General features: G+C 41.1%; 1 long non-coding RNA gene across 1 annotated transcript; it reads left to right on the top strand.

The window, feature by feature from the left end:
* Window positions 1-1,955: 1,955 nt before the first annotated feature.
* On the top strand, window positions 1,956-24,883 carry LOC125938813 (uncharacterized). The gene is made up of 2 exons (XR_007462826.1): window positions 1,956-16,793; window positions 17,564-24,883. It is a non-coding gene; the product is annotated as an uncharacterized LOC125938813 (long non-coding RNA).
* Window positions 24,884-27,887: the final 3,004 nt, after the last annotated feature.

The following is a 27,887-nucleotide window of genomic DNA, read 5'->3' on the forward strand; positions in this document are numbered from 1 at the left end:
TTTAAAAGGCACCCACTTTCCATCAGGGCTAAAAAACTTACAGAACATACGCCACAGCTGCTACTGACCATCTCTGCCTCCATGTGGAGAAGCCTCCCTGAGATGGAAGCCAACAAGGAAGAAAACCAAGCAGAAATCTGGAAAAGACAAAATTACAGCAACTTTTGTTGGAACACCTTCCTTCATTTAAAGCTAAAGCCAAATCCAGCCTGGGACTTTTTAGTTACATAAAGAATAAATTTGGGGCACCTGGGTGGCGCAGTCGGTTAAGCATCCGACTTCAGCCAGGTCACGATCTCACGGTCCATGAGTTCGAGCCCCGCGTCGGGCTCTGGGCTGATGGCTCGGAGCCTGGAGCCTGTTTCCGATTCTGTGTCTCCCTCTCTCTCTGCCCCTCCCCCGTTCATGCTCTGTCTCTCTCTGTCCCAAAAATAAAATAAACGTTGAAAAAAAAAATTAAAAAAAAAAAAAAAAAAAAAAGAATAAATTTTAGTTTTTGGGAAAACCGGTTAGAATTGTCTTTCTCTCTCTCTTCTTCATGAGAATCTTTCTGGCTAATTCAGTTTAAACACTCCTTACAAGGGCATTTGTTGGGATAAGCACTTGGTGTTGCATGTAAGCGATGAACCATGGGAATCTACCCCCAAAAACCAAGGGCACTCTTTACACGCTGTATGTTAGCCAATTTGACGATAAATTATATTATAAATAAACACTCCTTACATACGAACAAAGCCACTGGTTTACTGCTCCCAGATACTAAGCTCTCGATTCTTTGGTTATTGAGTTAGCTGTCTTATTTTGGGGATCCATTATTTTACTCACCTCCAAATCCAAATTCGATCCCACCATCAGCCTATGGCCTACAATGCCTTCTCATTTTATTATATGACCTCCACATTCTCTTCCTCCCTTTTTCCAAAACATAACAGCAGAGATTATTTTTCTATTCTGATTGGCCCTGAGCCACTTACAGAATCACAAAACCAACATGTAAGTTTCATTCATGGTTTTCACTCACATTTTCAACATGCCAGAATTATTGTACAAATTTTGTCCCAATCAACATAGTTATACTCAATACTCACTGGGCATTCTATCCACATTTGTGAAATGAATGAAATACAGATTTCTCTGTTTCTCTGGAATCTTTCTCTGTCACTCTCAAAAGGAAGAGAAACGACCAAAAGGGAGTTTGATCCCAGGGTCTCACTGGGCACCAATCCCCAGGGCAAGAGAATGTTAACTTCATCCTAACTCAGTACATTGTAGGTCTGAGAGGAGAGTGCACATAAAGTCAAAGAAGTGGGCAGGCCCACTGCAAAAAATTTGAGGCAACATCGAGTTTCACTTTTATGGCACAAATTTTTAAAGGCTACCCTAAGCAATCGTAATACATGTATAGTAAATGAATAAAAAAGAAAGAAAGAAATTTAATATTTGAAAATGAAATCAGTCTGGAGCTATATTTTCTCTTTTTGAAAAATTCATGTATGATGTTTAACGTTATTTGAAGTATTTTTTTAATGTTAGCACAAATTGCTATTTTTAAAAAATTTTTGCAGACAGTTCACTGGCGTTGCAACATATCCTCAAGTGCAAAAATTCCTTGGTGACAAAATATCTAGAAATGAGGCCACTGGGGAGAAAATACACACACACACACACACACACACACACGTTTGGGTTAAAAGGGTGAGTCCATTTGATTAAATGGACTACATTTCATCATCATATGTACATAGTATTTAAAATAAAGAAAAATGTTGCAGGAATAACTGGAGAGATTTTTTTTCTTTGAAGACCTGAATGAACATAAGGTATGCATTTCTTTTTTTTTCTTTTTTTCTTTTTTCTTTTTTTTTTTTTTTTTTTTTTTGAGAGAGAGGAGGGTGGGGCACAAGCAGGGGGAGGGAGAGAAAGAGAGAGGAGAGAAAGCCAAGCAGACTCCATGCTATCAGCTCCAAAATCAAGAGTTGGACACTTAACCAAACGAGCCACCCACGTGCTCCAAGTTGTGTATTTCTAAAGCTATGTTTAAAAAAAAAAAGAGTGCCTATGCCCCTAACTGGCAATTCCCTCCCGGCGTGTGGGGCAGGGGAACCAGCCCAAGTTACTGGGCAGAGAAGAAAGAAGCTTCTTAGGAAATCCCTGTGAGCTATAAAGGAAGTGAGGACACAGAAAATGCAGAGCCTCAATAACCCCCTATGAACCACAGAAGCCTCTAAATTTCCATTGGAGGTTTTGAGAGTTGGCTCTAGTGAGAGGTGACAGGTGACACAGAGAGACCAAAAAGAAGAAAAACAACAACAAAGGCCTTTGGGGGAACCTGAAGGAATTGGAGGCACAGTGACAAAATCAGGGGCGAGGGAGAAGCCAGAAGCAAAGATGTCCGGACCCTCCCCTCCCCACTGCACTCAAACTGCGCTCAGGACATTAGGGGAAGGTCCTTCCATCTGCGATTTGAAAGAGAAGTGTAAAAATTCAAGAAGGGGGTGTGGGGAGGAAAACTTCTTTCAGAAGGGACTTTCCCTTAGCAGTGAGGTTTCAGATCATGTTCTGCAACAGCCTCCTGGCTTGTGACAGCGTTTCAGGGAAATGAGACAACTCAGATGCAAATCACAAAGGAAAAGAAATTCAGCAGCGGCTTGAGAAAACGAACTGAGCCACGCTGAGTCTGACAAGGCAGAGCTTTAAGACAGGGTGAACTCTATAGCAAGTGCCGCCCGGAAAGGGAACAGCAGAGGGGAAGGGCAAACACAGCTCAGGCTTAAATAATTACCAGAGCTTCCATTTATGGACAGCCTACTACGCTCCTCGAGCTCTGCATGCATTCTCTCTTGTCCATAGAGTAGATATCGGGAAACCGACATGATTATCTATCTCCATTCTCATCTATAAAGATGAGAATACACACTCGGAGAAAGTAAGTAGGAAATTAGCCAACATCACCCATTTCCAGGGCCAGGATTCAAACGGAGGCTCATCTGATACCAGAGATCATGCTTTTCCCCTGGACCCTTCTGCCACTAATTCAGGTGACTCACTGTATAAATCACAATCTTCTTTCTACCTACATTTTCCCTTATGACATGGTACAAGTAAGCTTAATGTTAGGTAAGATAGTAGCTTAAAATCCGTTCATTGGTGTGTCTGTCACTGACCAGCTTTTTTTGTGGAAATGGACAACTCATTTAACTTCTCTGAGTCTCTCAGTGTTGTCATCTATGAAATGGGGCCCTGTGGGGGGACTCTCCAGTTCTCAACTGCTGTGGGGCGTTCCTCGTCCTCATATGCCAAAAGAAGGAAATTTCAAAGTTGTGTTTCTTTTTTAACAGAGTATGTGATGGGATTATCATATTCCAGTTCTCTGTGGATAACATACATGTGGGGAGCCCATGCTTAAAAAGCAAAAACGCTTTTAAACGTGTTTTAGATGGCCTTGCAAATGGAGCCAGAACATTCCTAGCCAACCCTCTGTTAGCAGAAGGGCTGGATGGGAAAAAACAAAAAAACAAAAAAACAAAACACTCAACATTTTTTGCCCCTTCCCAGCATAAATCATCACTTACTGTGGGAAAATGATTATTTGTCAGGATGTAGGGCCTATGACTCATTATGGAGTTGTCCTCGGCCCCTGATCAAGCAAGAGAACTAAAGGTAGAAAGACTGAGAAGCTGGGGTGAGGACTCTGAATTGCCAACAGTTTCACCTATGACACCGTAAGAGAGGAAAACTGAAAGCTAGGTGAGTTTCAGGACAAAGTGGGTCGGCTGTGTGGCCAAGACCAGACTAACAAGACATGGGCCCTTGGCTTTCTGAGTCATTCCTTGGGTCTGAATCTTTACAGCCCCAAAGAGGCATTGATCAGCAAAATGCAAATAATACCACCCTTGGGCTTGTCCTGACAGGCAACCAGCTTGCTAATTAATGCTTGAGTAACAGACATCCTTCTCATCCGGAAACACCAGCAAACTTTACAAAGAAGGGGTTAAATTGTTCAACATCAGCATTCGTATTCTAGAAGTACGTGAGAGACAGACACCACAAACACACTCCCTGTGGTTTCAGCAAATATTGTGCTATACTTTCTCCTTTGTTGCTATAAGCTATGGCGTATCTACTGTAAATACACTTACTGTTATATTTTTCTGCACGGTCTTTGATGTTTTTAAAAATGTTTGGCTTGAACAAAGAGCTATTTTGTGATCAAAAGCATAGAAAGTTAAAATTACCTACTGCAGATATAAAATCCTAGGAACTTAATGAAAGGCGATAGGAAAATTGATCTCTTATCTACCCTGAGTATTGTTCTCTACTTTCGTTAATATCTTAAAGGTAGCAAAAGTAGAAGCATGATGCAGGGATGACGCAGAGGGGAAGATTTGTTTCAAATTCTCCTAGTCCGAGGAGGGGGTGTTGGATATGGTCTTATGTTGGTGGTTTGTGATTAAGGAACTTATGTTGGAATAATGAAATGAAACTAGAGTTAACTAGTCTTCAACTGATGTCAGGAAACAGTAGGTCTTTGGGTGGGAAAAACTGAGAGAATGGAAGCCTCTTTCTAATGCCAGTAGGATAAGTATAGAATAATATTTCTTCAAGTGTCCACCACAGAACTCCAGACCCATGAGCTACCCTGGAGAGGGAAGGTTTTATGCTCCAAAGTAAAGAGTTCGGGCAACTCTGCAGAGCGATGTCTTCCGTACCCCACCCACCTTGTTGGAGAAACACAGCACCTTGGTCAGATCTAACATATCCCAAAGTTCCTGAAGGCCTCAGAGCCATGCCCCCTTCCCTTTTTATTTTTCATGTGACGCCTGTTAATCCTGTACAACTAGTGCTTCATGAGCAATTCTTGGTAAAACACTGGTGAGGAAAAAAGAAATCTAAGGGCGGGGGGCGGGGAGTGGGGGGGATTTACATGGAAAGAGACGCACAGAAAGTGTCCGGATCAGTGATGCCCAAAATGGTAAGATCCTAATGGGAAGAGAGGTAGTCAAGGGACACTGTGCAGGTGGTAGGTTAAAGTGACCAGGAGAGGGGATAAAAATTAGGAAAGAGAATTAGCACCTATAATGCTTAAATTATATGGCACACAAAATACCCAACACTGTGGGGAGGTATCATTGCCCCACTTACCGTTAGGAAGAATGAGCAACTCATCCAAGACTGTGTACCACGTGATTTAAAGCACTGAGGCTCAGGCAGGCACTTAGCATCAGGCAGTCACGGGGAGCACGTCTGCAGGGGCTGCCCAGGGCCACCTAGGCCTGGGTGAGAATGCTGCGTGTGGAGCTGTGACAGAGCAGTGACACAGCCCTCCTTGCATTTGAAAACAGACACGCAGGTTTTCAAAGCTGGGGTGTGCTTTCCTCTGCAGGCTGAAGCAGGCTGATGCAGCAGGAGGGGGAAAAACACAACTTCTATTTCTTTCCTTCCCTCCACCTGGAGTCCCTTAGTTACCAAACTTCTGGAGAAACAGACAAGCAGGAATTGTGCCTTTAACACCCTCTCTGGCCAATTCAAAGCAGGCAACCTTCTGCGTCACAGGGGTCCTCTCTCTTCTGATGTCCAGAGGAAAACAGGCTCCAATTTTTCTCTCCCAGAGAGGTTGGACCACAGGTAATCCAAACAAGCTCCTGTCCCTGACTTCCCTTTTTCTGGCTTTCTCTAACCCCTACTTGTGAGCACTTGCATCTGTATGCAGGAGGGATGTCTGACTGCTACGATGCTGAAGGATTATGCAAAAAGGCAAGTGCTCTGGCCTAAAAATAAATGTGTTGTTTGTTTCTTTTTTTTCAAGAGCTGCCATTAACTTTATCTAAACTAAACTAGACTTTCCAGGTGGTTGGAATTCAGAGGAAAACTTCAGATTTTCTGTGGTATGTTGCTTACATGAGAGATAGTGTCTTACAGAACCCATCATTGTACAAGGCGGGCATTGGAGGGGCTGGGTATTATAGGCAAGATGCTCCCGAATCAATAGGCTTTCACCTTATTTGATCTCCCCTCCTTATCAGTTAAAATAAATTAAGCATGTACCCCAACATATGTTTTACCTATGAATTACAAAACTGTGTTGCCAACTGATATATTATGAATAATTAAAGCATTCACAAAAAAGAATATTTACAAATGATATTTAAGATGATATTTGAAGACACGTTTATTTATTTTAATTATCCCCCCCCCCATACCTCAATAAATCAAGGGATATGTGCACCTTACTTTGGGATCACTGACCTTACAGTTTGCCCATCACGATAGAACTCATCTAGTAAATGAGCTCAGAAAGGTTTTGAGTCTCTAAATAATCTTGTTAAAGTCCTAAACAGCCCATTAATAACATGATTGGTCTCAAGGCAATTGAACTAAGTACTCATAACCAAATCATCAAGTGAAAGAATTTAGACCACTGGTTGGCTGGCTTGTAACAAGTTACTTCTATTTCCCCAAATGTGTTTGGATCACTGCCCATTGGATTTTGAGGGAACAACTAAATATTGTCTCCTCAGTAATGTTGTTCTCCCTCAAGTGTGTGTAATCTCACAAAGCTGTTTCACTAGAAGAGAACAAGGTTATGTGAAGGGGAGAGAACATCTCTCCCTCCAGGCCAATTATGCAATGCAGGGTCAAGGGCTCTGTCTACAAAACCCAAAAACAGATCTTTAGGGAGTGCTAGGAGGAGAGATAGGGCTGAACAGAGACGATGATTCCCCCTGCTTGGGGCATGGTGATTACTTGAGTTTTCAGATGAAGAGTGCTGTCAGAAGCACAGAGGAAATACCTGGCCCAACCAATAAAAACAATATGGCACTGGGTGCAGGAGATTGGATGCATATAGGAAAACACTAATACCCTTACACGCATTCCCCGTCTAGATGCCTCCATGCACAAAATTCTCCTACTTAAAAGGAGAGCATTGGGGAACCTGGGTGGCTCAGTCAGTCAAGTGTCAGACTTCAGCTCAGGACATGATCTCGCCGTTGTGGAGTTCGAGCCCCGCGTCGGGTTCTGTGCTGACAGCTCAGAGACTGGAGCCTGTTTCTGATTCTGTGTCTCCCTCTCTCTCTCTGTACCTCCCCCACTCGTGCTCTCTCTCTCTCTCTCTCTCTCTCAAAAAAATAAATAAATAAACATTTTTAAAAAACACTCAAAAAAAGAAAAAAAAGGAGAGTATTGGTCATTCACTTCAGTTCTCATTTAAAGGTCTTTACTTCTCTGGAGGAGCCTGGATGGCTCAGTCAGTTAAGCGTCCAACTTCAGTTCAGGTCATGATCTCACAGTTTGTGGGTTCGAGCCTCACATTAGGCTCTGTGCTGACAGCTCGGAGCCTGGAACCTGCTTCGGATTCTGTGTCTCCCTCTCTCTTTGCCCCTCTCGCACTCTCTCTCTCTCTGTCTCTGTCTCTCTCAAAAATGAATAAACATTTTAAAAAATTTTTAAAGAAAGGTCTTCACTTCTCCTCCCATTTAAAAAAGTGTACAATTTTTTTTTTTTAAAGACTCTTTGGCAGAGAAACCCACCGAAACACTATTAACCTCTTAGTGTGACCTTCGGGAAGGGTCCCATGACTAAGGAAAGTGCTAAGAGGATAGAAAATTTGGTGGTGGGGATGTAGCAGAGGAGGAAGATGAAAAGAGGAAACTGTTTGGAGGGCTACACTGGGGGAAACTGGTGAATAAGTTCTCTGAAGGGCAAATAGCATCATTCATACTTTGGTTTAGAAACCATTCATTCAAAATTTGAGTTCTTTGTTGGGTTAGTTCAGTGATCACTGAAGTGAGGAAGTAAAGCCTAACACTTTTTGTAAACCTCGGAGTCCACAAGAAGTTATGAAAATTCCTGGTGGGCTTACACTAGGGCTAACACTGAGGCAAGGAAAGACAGGGAGATTCCACTGATGAGTCAGACCAAAGGGACAAAGAAGACTGCAAATGCTTTTTCTCAGACGAAATGAATTGTTAAGAAATTGGGGAGAATGAAATCAAGTTAACAAATTTGGGAGATAATGGATGTATTTCCTACAGAACCTGAGAAACAACACTAAATGATAAACTCTTGGAAATAAAGACTGATCTGAGGACGCTCAGATAGAAAAGTAGAAAGCAAAAATGTTGGCCCTCACTGGGGCTTGTGAGAGTGTGGGGGAGGCCCTTTAGATGGGGTCAGTTGGCACCAGGAAAGACCCAACCATAACTGGAGGTACTTGGGGGAGGCAAAGGCATGTCCATGAGCTGTGACAGGAGGCGATGAGTGACGCTGAGTACAGGGCCAGACTCCATAATGCCTAATTCTTAATGAAATCAGCATGGCAATGACCTTGCCAAAGGCGTTTTAACTGTACAGCCTGAAGGAGACAGAGATGAACTGTATCAGGAAGAAGCGCATTGATGGGACATGACTAATAATATGGATGAGAATTTCTCGTAAGCTTTTTCTTATTGAACACATCTGTGATAAAGGCTCCAGCATCACATTTTATACAATACAAAAATTGTAAACACTATGAAGTGGCCATTAAATGTGTGATGTCAGATCTAATGTGGGCATAAATAACACTGAGCACCACAGACGGTAATTTAGAAGGTTCTAATCACATCTTGACAACAAAAACACTCGAGTCCATATAATGTCAAAGCATCTGAATGAAAAGAGAAAAACACAAGCAATAATCTTTCCTGCAAAAGCCAAACATCTGGATATTTTGGAAGACTAAGCATCCATTTCGTAAAACCACAGTATTTAAAGTTAAAGCATTCTACGATCTCCTTGGATCTAATTATTTTCTATGGTTTTGTGTAAATATGGCAAAATAGTATTCGTTCAGTAACTAATAACTGAATATAGTAATGGTAATTAATATGTAGCAGTGGTTGAGCTTCAAAATTACTATATGATGCATGTGTTTTTAGTGCCCGTATTTTATACATAATGAGTCTTTTCCAAATAATTTGCTTGGTTGCCAAGGGTAGAGTCCCTCAAGACTCACAACTATCTTTAGCTGTTTCCAGAATCCGCATTCATCCTATATGTGGTCATTTACGTCTCTTAAATTGGATTTAAACAAGAGTTTTTTATTCTAATTAGCAATTATTGGGTTCTGTGTTTTTATCTTACAGAATCCTATTTTACTGTAGCCAGAGTGTCTGGTTCCTTGTCATCTTCCCACCCACACTGTAATTCTTCCGTTGCTTACATGAGGGCAGTTTGGGGCTACGCCGGGGACCCAGCAGGTGTTCAGTTAATATTTATTAAACTAAAGAAGAGCCAGAAGTGAAATAAAATTAAGGATTCAGCTAGAGTTCAGAGAGCTTGTCAACTCATTTGCACCTTAACTAATGTCCATGCTTAAGCAAACAAGTTAAGCCCACAACTTTGATTTCATCGGTATTTCAATACTCACAGCAACGTGGATGCACTTTTATTACTTTAAATGTGTGTGGTTCAGGTTGTTCATCACGACTTTCCTCTTTGTTTTCCCTTTTGCTGATTCTTTGCCAGCTTTCCTACACTTCCTTCTCACTCCCCACTTTGTCATTGCCTCTGGACAAACCCATTTAGTCACTTGTTAGATTTAAGATAAAAGTTAGAGACACAGGAAGAAAAAACAAACGTAAACCATGGGCATCGACTTTTTACTTTAATTTTATTTCCCAAATTACTGTGAAAACAACTGAGAGCTATTTTTTTTTCTTTTTCTTGTTAGCACGTTGTACACCCTGGACAGGCAGCTATGGTTTCTTAATGATTCTACACGATTTTTAATGCCTGGCCTTTAAATATTCAAAACAGTTTGTTAAGTCCATAATTAAATTTTCACTTGTTGGTTGGAGTCTGTGCCTATGGTAGTCATTTTCATAACACAATCAGAATCCACTTTCTAGGCAGGAAAAATGTTTTTCTGGTTTGACACTTCTATGCACAGCAACTCACCTCCCTGCAGAATCAGGCTGGGGTGCATTTCAGGCCAATCCAGGTATAAGTGCTATCTTTAAATGCTCCCAATTCCCGAATATCGAGCAAGCCCAGGAATGAAGCCCATGCCTATCCTTCAATGTGGATCTCTAAGTCTACCTTTTCTGCTTGCCTTTTTGCACTTTATTATTTTTTTAACGTTTATTTGTTTTTTAGAGAGAGAGAGAGAGAGAGAGAAAGTGGGTGAGGGGCAGAGAGAGAGGGAGGCGGGATCTGAAGCAGGCTCTGTGTTAATAGCAGAGAGCCCAATGTGGGGCTCGAACTCACAAAACATGACATCGTGACCTGAGCTGAAGTCAGATGGTTAACCGACTGAGCCACCCAGGCGCCCCACCCTTCCCACACTTTGAATAACTTTTTTGAACTTGGAAACTTGAATAGGTTTTTTAAGTCAATTTCAGGTGTACAGGAATAGAGATGGGAGTATAATGAAACTTACACCTCCCCAAACCATTAATCAAATATTACTTCTGATATATTCTCTTCTAAGGGGCACAGCTCAGTCCATGATTTCCAGAACACATCAGGTCCTAATGTTACACACACCGAATCCAAATGATACACAAAATCCTTGCCCGTTTTTTTTTTCCTACCTTATAGTCTAGGCAAGCTCCCAAGTAGCCTGCAGAATTGATGAATTTCTAGTAAACTTTCTATTCTATCTGCCAGCTCTCTAACTCCCTGGGGAATCTACACTTGCAGATAATTCTTCAGCACCTCGGTATACACTAGACTTGATCGTGTCCACACAAGTCTTCCACCTCGCTGCTTCTGTGCTACAAGAATCGCACTGCTTCATTCGAATTTTGTGGTTTCAAAGGTTTTTAATTCTGTGTTTGTTTTATTTTGTTTACATGTTTGTTTTGGGGCTTTTCTCTCTATTTTCCCTCATATGGAGGTTTTGTTAGATTTTCCCTACTTTATCTTCTTTCTCCACTGCCCACCTTGCCACTGCGTCACAACAAACCTATTTCCAGATTTATTTTTAATTTTTTCTACATTGATTTATTTTTGAGAGAGGGTGAGACAAAGTGAGAGTGGGGGAGGGGCAGAGAGAGGGAGACACAGGATCGGAAGCAGGCTCCAGGCTCCCAGCTGTCGGCGCAGAGCCTGACGCGGGGCTCGAACCCACAGACCGCGAGATCGTGACCTGAGCCGAAGTGGGATGCTCAACCGACTGAGCCACCCAGGCGTCCCCACATGGATATGTTTAAATCTAGAACTAGGTTTGGGGTGCCTGGGTGGCTGAGCCGGTTGGATGTCCAGCTTCGGCTCAGGTCATGATCTCAAGGTTTGTGAGTTTGAGCCCCGCGTCAAGCTCTGTGCTGACAGCTCAGAGCCCGGAGCCTGCTTCGGATTCTGTGTCTCCCTCTCTCTCTGACCCTCCCCTGCTCATGCTTTGTCTCTCTGTGCCTCAAAAATAAATCAACATTAAAAAAATTTTTTTAAATATACTCATGTGGCTAGAACCTTAAGGTGTGTCTGCATAGGCAAAGCGGGGAGCTAAGGGAACTCTCTGGAAGAGCGTTCAGCACAAAATAGCAACTTCCTGATCCAGGGGAAGGCAGGCGGGCTCTGTAAGGACTGAGTCTCTCCCAACTGATACCAGATAATTCCTATTTCTTGCAATCCACTCTCAAAAAGCATACGTGTTTTTACTATATTTAACTAATGTGCCTCAAATCTATTATGAACTCAGTACAAGCAGAGAGTTCGAAAGGGAGGGGACATCAAAGAAATGTGAGAGAAGGAAAGAGTATCTTAAGGAACTAGGTGTGGGCTGTGGCCTTTATATTCGCTATCTTATTTAATACTTAAAGCAAGAGATACTATGTCTGACAGAAGGAGAAACAGAGACTCAGAGAGGTTAATTAACTTGCCCGTATCTTCACTGGTAGTAAGTGAAAGAACCAGCATCTGGAAACAGCTGGCCTGGTCCCACACTCTTTCTGCTTTTTCCCACACATCTTTCTGCTTGCTGCCCTGTGCCATCACACGAAGCGTGCCTACCTTGATGATGTTTCACATCCATAGGGAGAGGCAAGATCTCCACAGACGGGGGGAAAAATGTTCTGGCTTTTTAAAAAGAGCTAATATAAGACAGGATTCATTAAAATTCAACAAGGAAGGGTGTCAAAAGCCATGACATATGTGCATGGACAAAAATTAAAGGAGAGGAACAATTTGCGTGGCATGGAGGTTAGCTTTAATGTTCATCCGATTAGGTTGATTATTTATCGCCTTTCCTGTGCTGATATGAACTTTGGATTCATTGAGTGACTGTTCCGTGCTCTAACTTGGTGTCTGAATTTAATGCTGAGCCCCGGAATCCATTTGTACTGTTGACATTTCTCATTGTTTAACCCTCTACTCACCTACCTTCACCAAACCCCCTCCCCAAAATAGCAGCGAGGCTAGTAATCTTTCAAAAATAACAAGAAAGTAGAATTTACAATTATTTTGGTAGTGTCTGTGCAAACAGCCATAAATTCTACACTTTACATCATGCTAAGGGCCGCAGTGTTGACAGTAAGAAAGGGTCAAACCAAATATTTGCATCTGGGGCCTCACCTGTTAGACCGGCAGTGAAGAGTCCAAAGTACAGGCCCAAGGCACCGACTGGCAGTTATCAGCACACTTTATGAGTATTTCCCTGAAAGTTCCTCCTAACCAGCTCTCTCCAGCCCACTGCCAGCTCCTCTGAAATGGGGATATCAGCTCTCCCCATTCGCTTATCAAAAATATGTCCATTACTAGATCACATAAAATTGTTTGTACACTCACTTGAAATGCTTAGCAGTCATCCCTGCTTTGGACCAGGAGGTGGTCCTTTAAAGTTACAGCCTGATCAAAGAAGAAAATTAATTGGGGAAATTTCTCCATACTCTCAACACCTCTTGTCTCTTTCCTGGAGTTTGAACTGAAATCCCTGATGTGCAGCAGTGATGGGGAAAACACCTATTCACTCCACTGGGAACCCCCAACCAATCTTCCTTTGGTTCCTCAGATCAAGAGAAATCGAGAATTGCAAAGGAGGCAATTTTATTTTGGTTTTGGTAGATTGAAACAAACTCAGGCCATTAGATCAGAGAAAGAGGAGGAATGGAAATATCCTGCACTACCTCAAGCCTGGAAACCTTACTGTCTCAAAGCAGAGTTTTGAAACATAAATTTAATGGGGCACCTGGGTGGTTCAGTCAGGTAAGCGTCTGATTTCGGCTCAGGTCATGATCTCACAGTTGGTGAGTTCGAGCCCCACCTAGGGCTCTGTGCTGACAGGTCAGAGCCTGGAGCCTGCTTCAGTTTCTGTGTCTCCCTCTCTCTCTGCCCCTCCCCTGCTCACTCTCTCTCTCTCTCTCTCTCAAAAATAAATAAAGAGTTAAAAAATAATAAAATAAAATATAACTTCAGCATCAATAATTCCCAGGAAGATGTGAAGCCATTTTTCTTACAATAAAGATCATTCTAGCTAATGAGCTTCAAATACGGTGAAGCCTCACATCATACTAACATGGGAAGCAGGTATCGTATCAGACACTTACTGGAGACATTTTGTGCAATACTGATAGACAGAAGCATTATACAGACAACAACCAACTTGTACAGCCAGAATTTTCTGGACATTCTTGATGTAAATATTTTATCCCATTGCTAAATTAGAAAAACGTGTGTCTGTGCACCCAACCACACCTAGTGTGTGTGTTCTCTGTTACAGGACAACTCTGTCCTCATTGTATATGATCTAACAAAGCATGGAGAGTGATCATATTTTAAATATTTCTGCTTAAAATATCCATAGCATCTTATTAATTATAGACTAAATATAGTCTGAGGGCGAATGACAGAGGAACCTATTATTTACAACCTGATTTTACTTCTCGATTAACAGACATACCAACATTTGGGGCTTGAAAGTAGTTTTTGCCAAGTGTTTTGCCCTTCCATAAGCACATCCCGGAAATATAGTTAGAAGCTGAAATGCATCCCATGCCCTAGATGCATGCGTTGCAAGGTTTTTAAAAGCAACAAACCTCCTGTAGACCTCAAAGGCACCCACACAGCCAATTTCCATTGGAACTGTTAGAGTTTTGGTTTGTAAGCATCTGGGTAGGGGCTCACCTGTGGAACCAAGTAGATCAAAGGATGTCAATTGAACACCAGGCATGTAAGAATGAATGAAACTGCTTTAGACCATTAAAAAAAGAATCCTGAGTTACCTTTTCCTCATGCCTCCAGCACCATAAATGCAAGCCCACAAAGCCCAGAGCCTTTCACTAGGTGCTGCCCCAGTCATGCTTTAGTTGGAGCTCCGGGAGAGCCCACAACCCCCAGAAAATATGCACAGATGTGGCAATTTTCCCATAGTATTGTGGTGGGTATATGCTGTGGTTTGAGTCCCTTTATGACCAAATGGTTTCTTCTTTCTTTCTTCCTTTCTTCCTTTCTTTCTTTCTTTCTCTCTTTCTTTCTCTCTTTCTCTCTTTCCCTTTCTTTCTTTCTTTCTTTCCTTCTTTTCTTTCTTTCTTTCTTTCTTTCTTTCTTTCTTTCTTTCCTCTTTCTCTCGTTTTTAAGGGTCTGAGTGGCTATGAAGCAGTGCTGTGAGGATAGCTTGCTGGGCTTGGGTTTGTGCTTTTCACCAGGACACCAGTCCTTTCTGGAAGGCAGCTGCCACAAAAAGGAGGAACAGCTTATGAGGTGAGGTTGGGGAGGTCGGGGGGAAGCACCCAGGAGAGAATGCACAGAGATCTAACAACTTGCGATTCCACCCCTCTGCCCTGTGGGGCAAATCATTTCCCAATGAGAAAAGTGCAGCGAAGACAAGATTCTTTATTTCATCTTAGTTCCTTCTAAGAACAGCGAAATGGGGATTCAGCGTCTGAAGCTGCTTCAGCAATTCCACATCTACCTCTGGCCTCTGCAAGGCGTAATTGTGTGGCCTTGGGGAACAATAAATGCCAAGGTGCGTCAGGCCAGCAGGCGGACCATACACTGTGCTTGTAACACTAATGGCTCCTTGTTTTCATGCTGAAAATATGCACCTCTTGGAACCTCTTCTCTCTTGGTCAGATGTGCGTGATGTGATTTACATTATGGAATGCAGGAGAGGCATGTGTTTGCAAGTGCTCTGATCCAAGAATCCGGTTTCTATTGTATACACAATCTGTATTGCCTTGTATAATGACCTTAATACTTTTTTTTTTTTTTTGCATTTTAATTTTGGACTTATTTTTAAATGATTCATTTTCTATTCAGCCCTAAGCCCAAAATGTCTGCATGCACGATAACTATGCTACAGTGATCAAAATGTCCTGGAGACTTAATTTCACAAGCTCCTTTTTCCTGAGTTCTAAGAGCCTTTGGCCTTACCCCCCAGGAAATGCTATGGTGTGGATAAGAGGGAAACATCCTCCTTGGGTCCACTCTCTGGGCAGTCAGCTGTGCTGAGTGGTGTATGAGTAGACATGAAGGGGATTCTAGGCTTCTCAGAGAGGCACTACAGGTCCCAAGGAGACATCATTAACATGTCTGTTGGAACTATTTACATATATATATATTTTTTAACTTTCTCATGTGGCTGTTTGTATTCATTGAAGCTTACCTCTCAGGGATGTAGGGAGTAAGGAATAAGCTTAAATTTCTGAAAGTTAGAAAGCCTAGATAACTTAGTTTTAAGCCTCACTCTACTACTAACCCACTAGTAAACTTTGGTAATTTAGGTTTTCTGAGCCTTGGTTTGGGAAATCCTTGTTTGGATTCAGAAAAGTTTCAGGGTTTGGGTTTGTTTTTGTAATTGTTGTTTTGTTTGTTTGTTTTTTCTGTAGGATCTCTCTGAGTCTTTGATATGCTAATGAGTATTCTGAGCTCTAAGAATGTGCAGCGAATCCCAAGCTGGCAGAACTATTGAACAATTTCTTCCCCCCAAAAAGTGTTCATAACCTGGATTCTATTGCAAGTGTTCTATAGGATATAGTTTGAACGAGTTATAGAAGTAGAAATGTTCTTCCCGCAGTGCAGAATTATACACATTTCATAGAGATATGAAGAGGTCCTTTATGATCCTATTGTATTAATTAAGGCTTTATGCTGCAGGTAAAAGTACTCACTATAGCCAGTTCCAGCAGAAAAGGACTTATTATAATGATTAGCTGAAGCCTTGTATAGGAGTACCAAAGAACCAGTCTTGAATACTACCAAGGAAAATTCAGGAAAAAGTTGGCCAGAAAAATATGCTCAACCACATTGGTTTTTCGAGCAAAAACACCTGAGCAAAATCCTCAAGGTTGCTGCTCCCTGATCTGCCTTTCCTTGATTGTGACAATACCCTTTCCTTGAGTGTGAGAAGAACTTGTGAAGATAATGGGATATCACTTGCGTGATTACGTTCTGTTCTGTGACAAAAAAGGATCTTGCAAACATGATGAAAGTCTGGTCAACTGACTGTGAATTAGTCAAAGGGGAGTTATCCTGAGTGGTTCTGACCTAATTAAATGAGCCCTTAAAAGAAGTCAAGAATTTGAAGCCAGAGACGCTATCCTGTTGGTGTTGACGGACCAAACCACCATGTTGTAGACAATGCCACTGGGCAGAGGAGGACACGAAGCCTCTTTGGGCAGTGAATGACCCCAGCAGGAGAGCAAGGATCTCACTCCTAAGACTGCAGGCAACTAGAATGCTGCCAACGGCCAGGGCATGGGCTTGGAAGAGAACCGTGATGAAAGTCTAGCCCTGGCCAACATCTTGATTTCAGCCTTGTGAAGCCCTGAGCTGAGGATCCGACTACCCCGTGCCCACACTTCTTATCTCCAAAAACTGTGAGTCAATAAATGATGTTATTTTAAGCCACTAAATCTGTGTAATTTCTTGCACGGCAATAGAAAACGAATACTTGCCTTGCATGACAGAGAGCAGGTTGCTACTCAAAGTGAAACTCCGATGGCTTTTGGGGAATGTCGTTTTTAGCTTCCCACCCTCTAAAATTTAGTTTAGAAAAAGCCAGAAGTGGCTGGTGTTGATATTGAGTAAATCTAATATCGGCAACCCTCTTCTTCGGGGAATTCTTTTCCAAAAGTCCATATGTCTCTCAGAGGACATAGGATAATTTTAAAAAGTCTCTCAGTCTTTTGTTTGGTTTGATTTGGTTTGTGTTTACAATGTTTTACAATTGTAAAACAATGTTTACATTGTGTTTACAATGGCAAACGTCAACCTAACATAGAAATACTCAAGAGAAAGTAATTAACATTTTTGCCAGCACGTCCCTTATATGAATCAACCAATTGTCTAAACTCACACACTAATATTCTTGTCGATTCCTCTATAAATTTTTTTTTTCCTTCATGGAATAGACAACTCTTTTAAGAAAACAATCCAATTCTAGGAATAGTCTTTATAATGGGAGTCTTTACATGGAGATTTTCCATATCTTTATATGTGTATTGATAATCTGTGTATAAGGCCTGACCTCTGGGTCTCACCAACATTGAGTATATTGGTTATATTCTTAGTAGTTTTTTCCTTGAGAATTAAATCATCAACAAAACTGGACTAATAAGAGAAGGACTTTTTTTTTTTTTTTTCCCAGAAGAGAAGTGATAGGGCAAATCTGATTTATCTGATAATATACACTATTTGTCCCTGGGAATATGAGAAGACATGGATCTCATCGTACCCCTGGAACGTTGGAAAGTTTTCTGGTAAAGCTGAACTTGTTTTTCATCCTTATAAGAATGTCCATTCACATACTCAATGTCTAGCCTACTACCTTCTCCACGTTAAAGTAGTTCAGTTTCAATTTATTACAAGTGAGTTTGAACCACCTCCTCTGCCTCATTAGTAGTCCCTGACCAAACTTCATCTCATTTCGGAACCACCCGTGATGAGGAACGGTAAACAATGAGAAATGACAATTAAGAAACCTTGATCTACAGAAACAAAACAGAAACCCCGTTTGCTTTACCTCGTGTCGTAATTTCCCAGATCTGTTCCTCTTGGCCAATGTTGAGCCTGGCATTTCTCCCTTGAGGGCTGAGCAACTTCTTACAAAACCACGCTCTGTGGGTTTTCCCAGGTGCTGTTATTTCCTGAGCAGTACGTGATAACAGTCCCTTAATATTTACGGGCTGAAAGTTTGCACAGTACTTTCAGAAAATCTTGTCTCAACTTGTTTGATCCTCACCATAGCTCCATAGGGGTCAGGCCAAGTGTCATTATTTCTAGTTTATAAATAACAGAACCTTCTGTTTCTGGAGTCACGTGACTGGCCTACACTGTGGCGAGCTGTGATGCTGAGATTAGAACTCAAGTCTTCTGAATGTAAGTGAATCTTTCCCCAGGACTCCTATCCTCTTATCTGCCACACTTGTAAAATGCACCTATGACCATGGCTAACACCATCAAGTACAAGTTCTCTAACATAAATTTGGACCCTGCTTATATCTAAGTCTTTCCCTTTATCTTCCAGGAATAATCCGTTTCTTATAGTCCATTCCTCATACTTTCTGGCTTCTGCCTAGACATGCCTCCGACTGCATTTTTTCTGTCTGAGTGAGTTGTATATGTCCTTGAAGACTCTGCTCAGACTTTGCCCAGGCTGGTCAAGACAGTCCCCTTCAGTGTCCAGTCTGTTCTTCTATTTCTATCACATTATTACCGTTTCTGCTGATATGTACATACCTTTCTAAGGTATGGGCCCATTGATGTGTCTAAGGTATCTTGTGTCCTCTGTATTTAACACAGTGCTGGGAATTTCATTCCTGAAATGCTTGTGGAATTGGGATTTTTTTTTTTTTTAAGGAGTGGTTTTATTTGCTAGGAAATAAAAACAAACAATGAAAAAAAAAAAAAAAGTGAGCCTCCAGAAGTGTAGCTTCTCTACCTAAACTTGTTCTGAGGGGACTGAGAGTCTAGGAATAGAATGAATCGACATGAGTTGGGCTGGGGGTGGGAGTGGAGAAAAGAGGGAATAATGCCCATAACTTTTGGAAAGTCCTGCTGAGGATCCTGAGGATTTAAGGTCACATGCTCGGGCACTTCAGTGGCCATTGTATCTACCCTTTTCAACTCTGTCTTCCAGAATAACTGCTGCAGGGAACCTAGCCTCCAACTGCCATAACTTTGGATCCACTGCAGCATTCAGATTAGGTTTCCTTCCCACTGGCTGTTCCCAGACAATGAGAATGCAGTGGGGGTAGTAAGCCCGGGCCACTTCTGCCTGACACGGGACTCCTCTGATAGGAAATGAACTCAGGGATCCCCACTGGCCTAGCTAAGACTTTCTCAGAACTGTACTATGGTCTGAGGCTACCTCCAACCCAATCCTCTCTTCTCTGCTGCGGCTTCTTCTTGTCTACTCATGCCCCCCACTCCTTTTTCCCTTCACTAATGTTTCCCCCAATTCATCTCTCACCCATCTAATCCCACAGCTTCTTTTCAGCTTCTTTTCAGAAGACCTGAACTAACAGAGTTAGTACCCAAAGTACTCAAGATTTAGGTCTAAAAATCAAATTTTAGAAATGCTACGGTAAATCTGTAAACTACGCTTAAAATTTAATAATGCCCTAACTTAGTCTAAAGCTATGTAGTAGTTTAGAATCAGTGCTAAAAAGAACGCAAAACAGACAAATGGGTTCTGCTTCTGTATACCTGGTATATACACAGGCAAGATAGAAGGTAAAAGTAGCTCAGGTTGGCCTATAACTGGTGTGAAAAATGTCAGGCTACAGTTGACTCATGGAACAACGGGAGTGTGGCCAAGCCATCGAGGCACCGGAGGGTTGAAGAGCATGGACCAGGTGTCCAACAGTTATAGAGTATAAATAGCACAGCTGTCTCTAACACAAGCCAGCTGAGAGCCACAGAGGAGATTACAAGAAGTGAATTGTGGATCAACTCTTCTAATGGGGTGACATTGCAGTCTCTATTTTTTTTTAAGGCATTTCAAATCATCGTATACTTTTGTTGTGGTTACGGACACTCATGACGGGAATGGTATGTGAAAGCCACGCAGGTTGTGACCCGGAAACATTTTATTGTATGAAAAAGCCAGTCAGACGCCAAACCGTAGAGTTAACCTTTAAAACACTCCTTCAAGTAGAGACCCCAAGAGCTGTGAGAACACAGCCTCCAGTCCCTCAAAAAGTCAGCAACCAATCACCTAAACATGCTATGCCGTGTTTCAACTCTCTCACAGGATCGTCCAAGCTACAATTGAACCAAGCTATCAGCCCATCCCTTAATCATGTGGGCAAACCCATGAAGTTAACAACAGTTCTACGCATTGACACTTTGGTAACTCAGTCTGGCTGTTTTCCTTATCCTCTTTATTTTTTCTGAGTCTAGTCTTTTTTTTTTTTAATTTTTTCTTTAACGTTTATTTATTTTTGAGACAGAGAGAGACAGAGCATGAACGGGAGAGGGGCAGAGAGAGAGGGAGACACAGAATCGGAAACAGGCTCCAGGCTCTGAGCCATCAGCCCAGAGCCCGACGCGGGGCTCGAACTCACAGACCGTGAGATCGTGACCTGAGCTGAAGTCGGACGCTTAACCGACTGAGCCACCCAGGCGCCCCCTGAGCCTGGTCTTAATGTGATCTATAGTTTTGCCTTTTTTCAAAACAAGCTTAAAAAAAAAAAAGTGATTGAACTTTTCAATGAATCCAAAGAAAAACAAGGTTTATGTCAGCCATGATGAAATTCTAGGTGACTGGAACTTCTTCAGATGAATGCAGTATCTCTCACTTTTATTGAACTCAGTGGAAAACATAAAATAATGTAAATTATGGTCCCTCCCACACCTACCCTGGAGATTCTTATACAACCTCCTGAAAAGAGTTTGACCCCCAACCTCTGTGAAACTTGGCAGTCAGCATATTCCAGAACTTCTTTTTCTATTGTTTAATATTACAGAAATAGTACCTTTCATTTTATTTTCCAAATACAAAATTATATAATGATACTGAGTATGTTTTTTCAAAGTACAAAGTACAAGTATCAAAGTACAAACATTTTCAAAGTACAAAGTACAAATAATGAAGATTCTGATGTATTCTACCCCATCTCTGAATACCAGGCTAGGTCTCAGCAACATGAGTTGAGAATTCTAACACCCTGACTTTGCAGAGGAGAAAAATTAAGGTCGTAAATTAAAAAATTTGCCCAAGTTTGCAAAATTAGTAAAAGCTGAAATTTGTTATTAATGTAATATAAATGTATTTAATCAGTTTGACAAGTATAGCCCAATGTTGTTGAGAGGCAGTGAATATAATAACCAAAATATAATTACTACCCCAAAATGATAAAATATGATGTTATGTTTCCCATGCTATAATTTGGTTCTGTCTGTTAGGGTCCCACGGTTTCTTTTCTACACAGTCTCTCATGGTGAACACAGTACACAACAGAGCACAATTCCTGCCCTCGGGGGGCTCGTTGTCCAATGGGCACAACACGCAGGTGAATAGACGGCTTGAATTTATTGTATGGAGAGTAAAGCAAGGCTGAAGTGCAGAAGAGAGCAACTCCTGGCTTGCACCAAGCCAAGACTCGTGGTCAAGAAAGCTTTCTGGAGCGGTCTTCTTGCACCTATGTGATGAGACACTCTTGATGACAGACCTGTAACTGATCATCTTACTAACACCAGAATGCCTTAGAAGGCCGATTACTGGAGTATTATTAGCCCTTAACCAATATCACTTGCACCTTTGCATAACAGTTTTCTACATGATTCTACAGCCAAATAGTTTTTACAACTCTGCAAACACAACTTAAACCTGAGTTAAATTTACTAAACCATATAATACCAAGAAAAAAATAAAACCCACTTTTACACCTTTCTATCCAAAAGGGAACTCTTCCTTTACCACCTGTTCTTTTGTTTCCCTTATAAGAACTTGGATACTTGTATGTTTGTATAAATGAAAACAAAAACAGAATTCTATTTGTATGAAACTTACAATTGAAAACTGTTAAAAATAAACTCATCAGTTAAAAATCTTCAGATCAGATGGATGATCTGGATTATTTCAATCGTAATCTAGGGCAAGAACCGAAAGGCTTTAGGGACACGTTACTATAATCTGGTGACCCTCAGCTGCTTTTTTCCTCCTCCTTTTTCCATTGGCTTCAGTGCTGGCTTGGGCAAGCAGTGTGACAACATTGCCTTTTTCTCAGAACACTAGAATTGTGCCACCCACAGTCCAGTGGCTGGGGGCCAGGGCACGGCCAGCCACACAGACATGAGTCAAGCTGTGGCATTCAAGAATTCTCACTCAGGTTCTTTCCTGATGACTTTCTTGGAATTGCCATCAACAGCATGATGGTAAGAAATGTGTGATATAAAAGAAATATGTGGTATGGCTAGTCAGAAAACTTGACTCCCAGTCTTGTTACTTTCTAGATGTGTGACCATTAGCATTTTTTTCCTAATCTGTTCTGCTATCTCACAGTCATTGTAAAAATCCAAATGAGACCATGAAAATTAATAGCTTAATCTCCATTAATGAAGAGAAAAGAGACATTCCCATATTTATTTGGTCAGTGTCTAAATTATAAGACCTTCTGGAGAGCAATTTAGTAATAATTACAAGACTTTAAAATGCCCACAACTTGGGCCTAGTTATTCCTCTGGAAATTTAGCCTTGGGAAATAATTAAGAAAACGCAGAAAGATATATGTAAAAGGGTGTATAACACTGCGCCGATTGTAATAACAAAATTTTAGAAACACTCAAATGTCCAGTAGTAGAAACTGGTTAAATAAGTTAGAATGTGCCTCCATAATAGTGTATTATACAACTGCTAAAAATAATGTTGTGAAAATACAAAATATAGCTCTTGGTACATAATGGTGTATAAATGTAATTATTAGGTATACAATCAAGTAAAATAATGTGTATATGTGATGTGATATATATATGTATATATATTCATAAGCATATGAATATATATATATTCATAAACATCTATATAAAGAAAGGGAGTGGGGGGGCACCTTGGTGTCTCAGTTGGTGGTACAACTTCAGCTCAGGTCATGATCTCCAAGCTCATGAGTTCGAAACCTACATCAGGGTCTGTGTTGACAGCTCAGAACCTGGAGCCTGTATCTCCCTCTCTCTCTGCCTTTCCCCCTCTCATGCTCTGTCTCTCTCTCTCTCTCTCTCTCTCTGTCTCTCTCTCTCTCTCTCTCAAAAATAAACATGAAAAAAAGAAAAGAAAAATGTAATCATAGACTTTAAAAAAAAAGAAAAGGGAAGGGGTTGGTTATGAGACTATACCTACCGACGTGTCCAAAGAGTTTAACTCAGAATAATATATTTTATTTTTCTTCTGTTTATGTATCTGTGTTTTCCAACGTTTCTATAATATATGTATATTTCTATTATAATAAGTGAAAATAGCTTTACATTTAGAAGCTAAATAAACCATATGAAAACCTAGACTCTACTGTTATAGGATATCCAGTGATCAAAATTCCATCTATACATATGAATTATAAAATGGCCTAGGCTTTATCATTTCAACGATATATCTGTCACTGTAAATTTATAATTGAAAAAGTTCTCCTTTTAGCATGGTAAGAAATGGCTAAGCATTTAAAATACTGAAATAGTTTGTAAATTTTCACTAAAATCAACATTCCTTTAGTAAACTTAATTGAGGTTAATGAAGAAACTGAGAATCTCCATGCAGAAGGCAATGTTGTAAAAAGGTGTGAGTGGGGGGGCAGGGGAGCCCTGATCCAATCATCTTGTATAACGAGTTTGCCAGTCTTTACCCACTAAATATACAGCAGAGAATGTTCTAAAATAGTTACCTCATTTGCAGATAGGAAACTCCAGTTCTATTGCTGGTTCCGGCAAAAACTTTCTGCAGAAACTCAGACAAGTATAACTTGTCTGTGCTTGAATTAATTTGTTTATGAAATGAACATCATGTTGGCAAAGCCTTTAAGTGAAGTTTAGCTTTCGAGTGTAAAAATATTATAAACCTCCTTAAAATGAAGTAGGAGGAGAATTTGGAAAAGGAAGAGAAGAAAGTTTTGATGATTCATTAAAGAAAAATTCATAGCCATTTCTGAACAAGATGCTACAAAATATCTTTAATGAGCCAATTTCAGGGACTTAACTCCAAAAAATTACTCTGCTGCTGCTAAAATTTGAACTATTGGCATTCATATCTGACTTATATGTACCACTATTTTTTACATGGGTCAAGTCTTTTAAATTTTTAGCTAACTTTAAATACTATGTTTACTAACCGATACTAAACTTTAAATGTAAAAATCCATAGTATCAACTAAGTTTTCGTCAAATGTATATTGGATCTAGAATGAGTGCTTAGAATTCTTCGAGACCTCCAGTCTCCTTCTACTCTTTCCTTGCCTAACAGCCCTCTCCTATCTTTACTTCCATAAGTACCCTGCTTAAGTTCTGTGATGGAACATTCTGACTCCTTTCTCACCAATACTCTGGATTCCCCTGCCCCACTGTCTTTCATAGCTTGGCAAAACCCCAACACTAGGTAAACTCAACTGTTTACTTTTTCTGTACAATATACCAGGTTTGGTTCAGTGTTCCGTGGTGTAGTTGAGAAGTAACAATCGGGCAATTTGCCTTCATAAATCTGTGATCACCCCTCTCAGCTGGGCTCTCCAACCTGGCTGTCTAGGAGCTGACCAAAATTCCTTAGCCATGCTTCCATTTTTCACACTGCTTCAAGCTCTTTTCCACCCACCCCCCACCTCGAATCTCTGACAGCTATACTCTACCTTGCATTTCCATCTGATAAACTTTCCTCCTACTCCACTGAGAAAATAGAAGTCATCATAAGAGAATTTCTTCTTACTATCAAATCTATGAAATCTACTTTTGTTTTCATCCCCCCGTTTCTTTTCTCATACTGGAAAAATAGCAGAATTCATCGTCTTAGGTAAAGCCAATTCCTCGATATGTACTGTAAATATCATCTCAGTGTTCTCTGGGACGCTGATCTGTAATAATCCCTCTGTCTCTCTTACATGTTAACCTTCTCTCTTTTTTACTCTTTATCATCAGTATTCAAACAAACTCAAAGTGTATGACTAGGGAGGAAGGATCTTCCTTTTTCCAACATCGTTTTAATCACATATCCTACTCTGCTACGCTTCGTTAACAACCTCCTTGAAAAACGTGGCTATACCCAGCCTGGTCTCCCACTGGCCACTCATACTCCTTAATCCATTGTAATCAAGTTTTCTCTGCTATGATTCTGCCAAAATTGCTTCCACCGAGATCACCAAAGTGTAAGTATGGATAAATTCAGCGGATTTTCAGTTACTTTATCACTTGCCTTTCTTCAGCATTTACCACTGTTGATCACTCTTGAAAATATTCTCTGTGGCTTCCATGGCTCCTCATACTAGTGGTTTACTGCTTACCTTCTGCCTCCTCCTTTGCAGTCTCCTTTACAAGTTTCTCTTCTCACTTATGCTTACCCTTAAAAGAGTAAATATTAGCCTTTTTATTTCTGTGCACTTTCTCTTGGCTATCTTATTTATTCCCAAGACTCTAAAATCACCACACATCTTTAATCTCCATCTCTTCTATGAACTTCTGGCCCATATCTGTAACTTTTTCCTGAGTGTCTTTCAGTGGAGACAAATGAGCAAGCAAGAGGTCCCAAACTGAGGTCATTCCCTTCATCAACCAAGTGGCTTCTCTTTGGGGATTTTCTGTCTCAGAAAAGGCTGTCAAGTCTGGACCCAAGAATCACCTCTGCGTGTATGTGTGTGTGTTTGTGTGTTCCCGTCTCTGTCTTTCTCACACACATAGCCTAACACACGGTCCGCCACCAAGTCTTACTGAGTCTGATGCTAATTACTGCAACCTTCCTATCAACCAGTTTATTTCGTGTTTTCAACCATCTCAGTGACTGAAACTGTTCAAAGTCATGTCATCCTCCTAAGTCATTAGTGTCGCTAGAAGGATCATCTGTGCGCAGGTTTGGGGCACAGGTTTAAAGCTTCCAGGTTTCCTTTTTACAGGAGATAGAAAAAAAAAAAAAAAACCAAGGAAAGGTCTTTCTGTTCCTTCGTCTCATCTTTTTAATGATAGTGTTGGTAAGATGACATCCCCGATTTTCACGCGATAATTTTCTGCAGATACACACCGCCAGGGTTTGATCATGCTGACAAAACTAGAGGGAATGTGTTTTCTTTCTGCAAACAGAATGTTTCTGCAGCCAGGGAAAAACAGGTTCCTGCTATTTGGCCGGATACGTCGACTATGTACGTGTGACCGGCTGAGCTGAAACAACTGAATCAATGTGAGAAACACCTGTGGGAATTAAGAGGTGTAGTGACAATGTCCCAAGGAAATCTCCTTGTTCACTGCCCTAGCCACACACCGACGACAGATCGCCTGTGCAAGGCGAAGATCACCAGTGATGCCGTGGCTGGCCACCTACACCTCTTCCTCAGCCTCTATAGAAAGAGGTCCACGTGGGGACTTCAGTTTAAAATTCTTCATCCCGGGGCGCCTGGGTGGCTCAGTCGGTTGAGCGCCGACTTCGCTCAGGTCACGATCTCGCGGTCTGTGAGTTCGAGCCCCGCATCGGGCCCCTGTGCTGACAGCTCAGAGCCCGGAGCCTGTTTCAGATTCTGTGTCTCCCTCTCTCTGACCCTCCCCCATTCATGCTCTGTCTCTCTCTGTCTCAAAAATAAATAAACGTTAAAAAAAATTAAAAAAAATAAAATAAAATAAAATAAAATTCTTCATCTGTCCTTTTAGTTAATATGGCTTGTGGATGATGTCCATCATTTTCTACATTCAGGAAAGACAGGAAAGAAAAACGTTAGTAAAGCACTAAAGGATATGCCCGATTACACTTCTGGTACAAAACAAGTATTTGCTCATGAGACGAAAAGTCCGGTTTGAGACATAAGTTCATATCTTTCAATAGTTTTTAAATATAATTTTGTTAGGAAATGGCCAGTTGAGCCCCAAAGCCAAGCATAGCCCACAGTGATTTTTCTCTTTCCTTCACCTTCCCCCAAAGCAGCCTTGACAGCTCACCTCTAGACTAAATTCTAAATCTCTCTGATTTCTTCCGTCTCTCTCTCTGGCTGTGACCCTAATGCAAACCTCCACCAGCTCACGCTGGGTTCATTGCAACAGCCTCCAACTGCTTGCGCCCATTTTGACTTCCACTAGAATCTCTTTTCCGTACCATCATCAAAGTTATCTTTGTAAAAATCGATTCAGATCATGTCATTCCTGGGCACAAACCATTTCAGAGAATTCTCTTTGCCGTAGAGAAAAGTACAAATTTGCCGCATCCGAAGTGGCCTTCTGTGAACTGGCCGCAGCCTGATTCTAGCTCCCTGTCTGTCCCCTCTTGCTACTCTCCCCATCCCTCTGTGATACAGACTTACTTCCTTGTTGCTCAGCCCCTCCACTTGCTGTTCTCCCTGGAACTTTCTGTTTCCAGATTCTTCCCGGCTGACTTCTTGTCATTCAGCATTCAGCCCAGCTGCCGAGGAGACCTCCTAAATTAACCATCTACACCCTCTGTCACATATCCTGTTGCATTTTCTCTAATACATTCAAAGGTCTGAAATTATCTTGTTCATTTATTTTTCTTGATTTCCTGTTAGGATGTAATTTCAAAAATACAGAATTTTTTTTTTTTTCCCATTTTGCTCATTGTTGAAGTCTCAGAGTCTAGAACGGGGATCAGCAAACTTTTTCCATAAAAGGCCAGACAGTAAATGTTTTAGACTTTGCAGGCTATATAGTATTTGTTACAGCTTCCCAGCTCTGGTTTGATAGCATGAGAGCAGCCATAGACAACAGGTAATTGGTGTGTGTTTGTGTTCCCTTAAAACTTTAGCTCTGAACACTGAAATTTGAATTTCATACAATTTTGATGTTTT

This window comes from Panthera uncia (assembly GCF_023721935.1).
Source record: "Panthera uncia isolate 11264 chromosome B2 unlocalized genomic scaffold, Puncia_PCG_1.0 HiC_scaffold_24, whole genome shotgun sequence".
In the NCBI taxonomy this organism is placed as follows: Eukaryota; Metazoa; Chordata; class Mammalia; order Carnivora; family Felidae; genus Panthera; species Panthera uncia.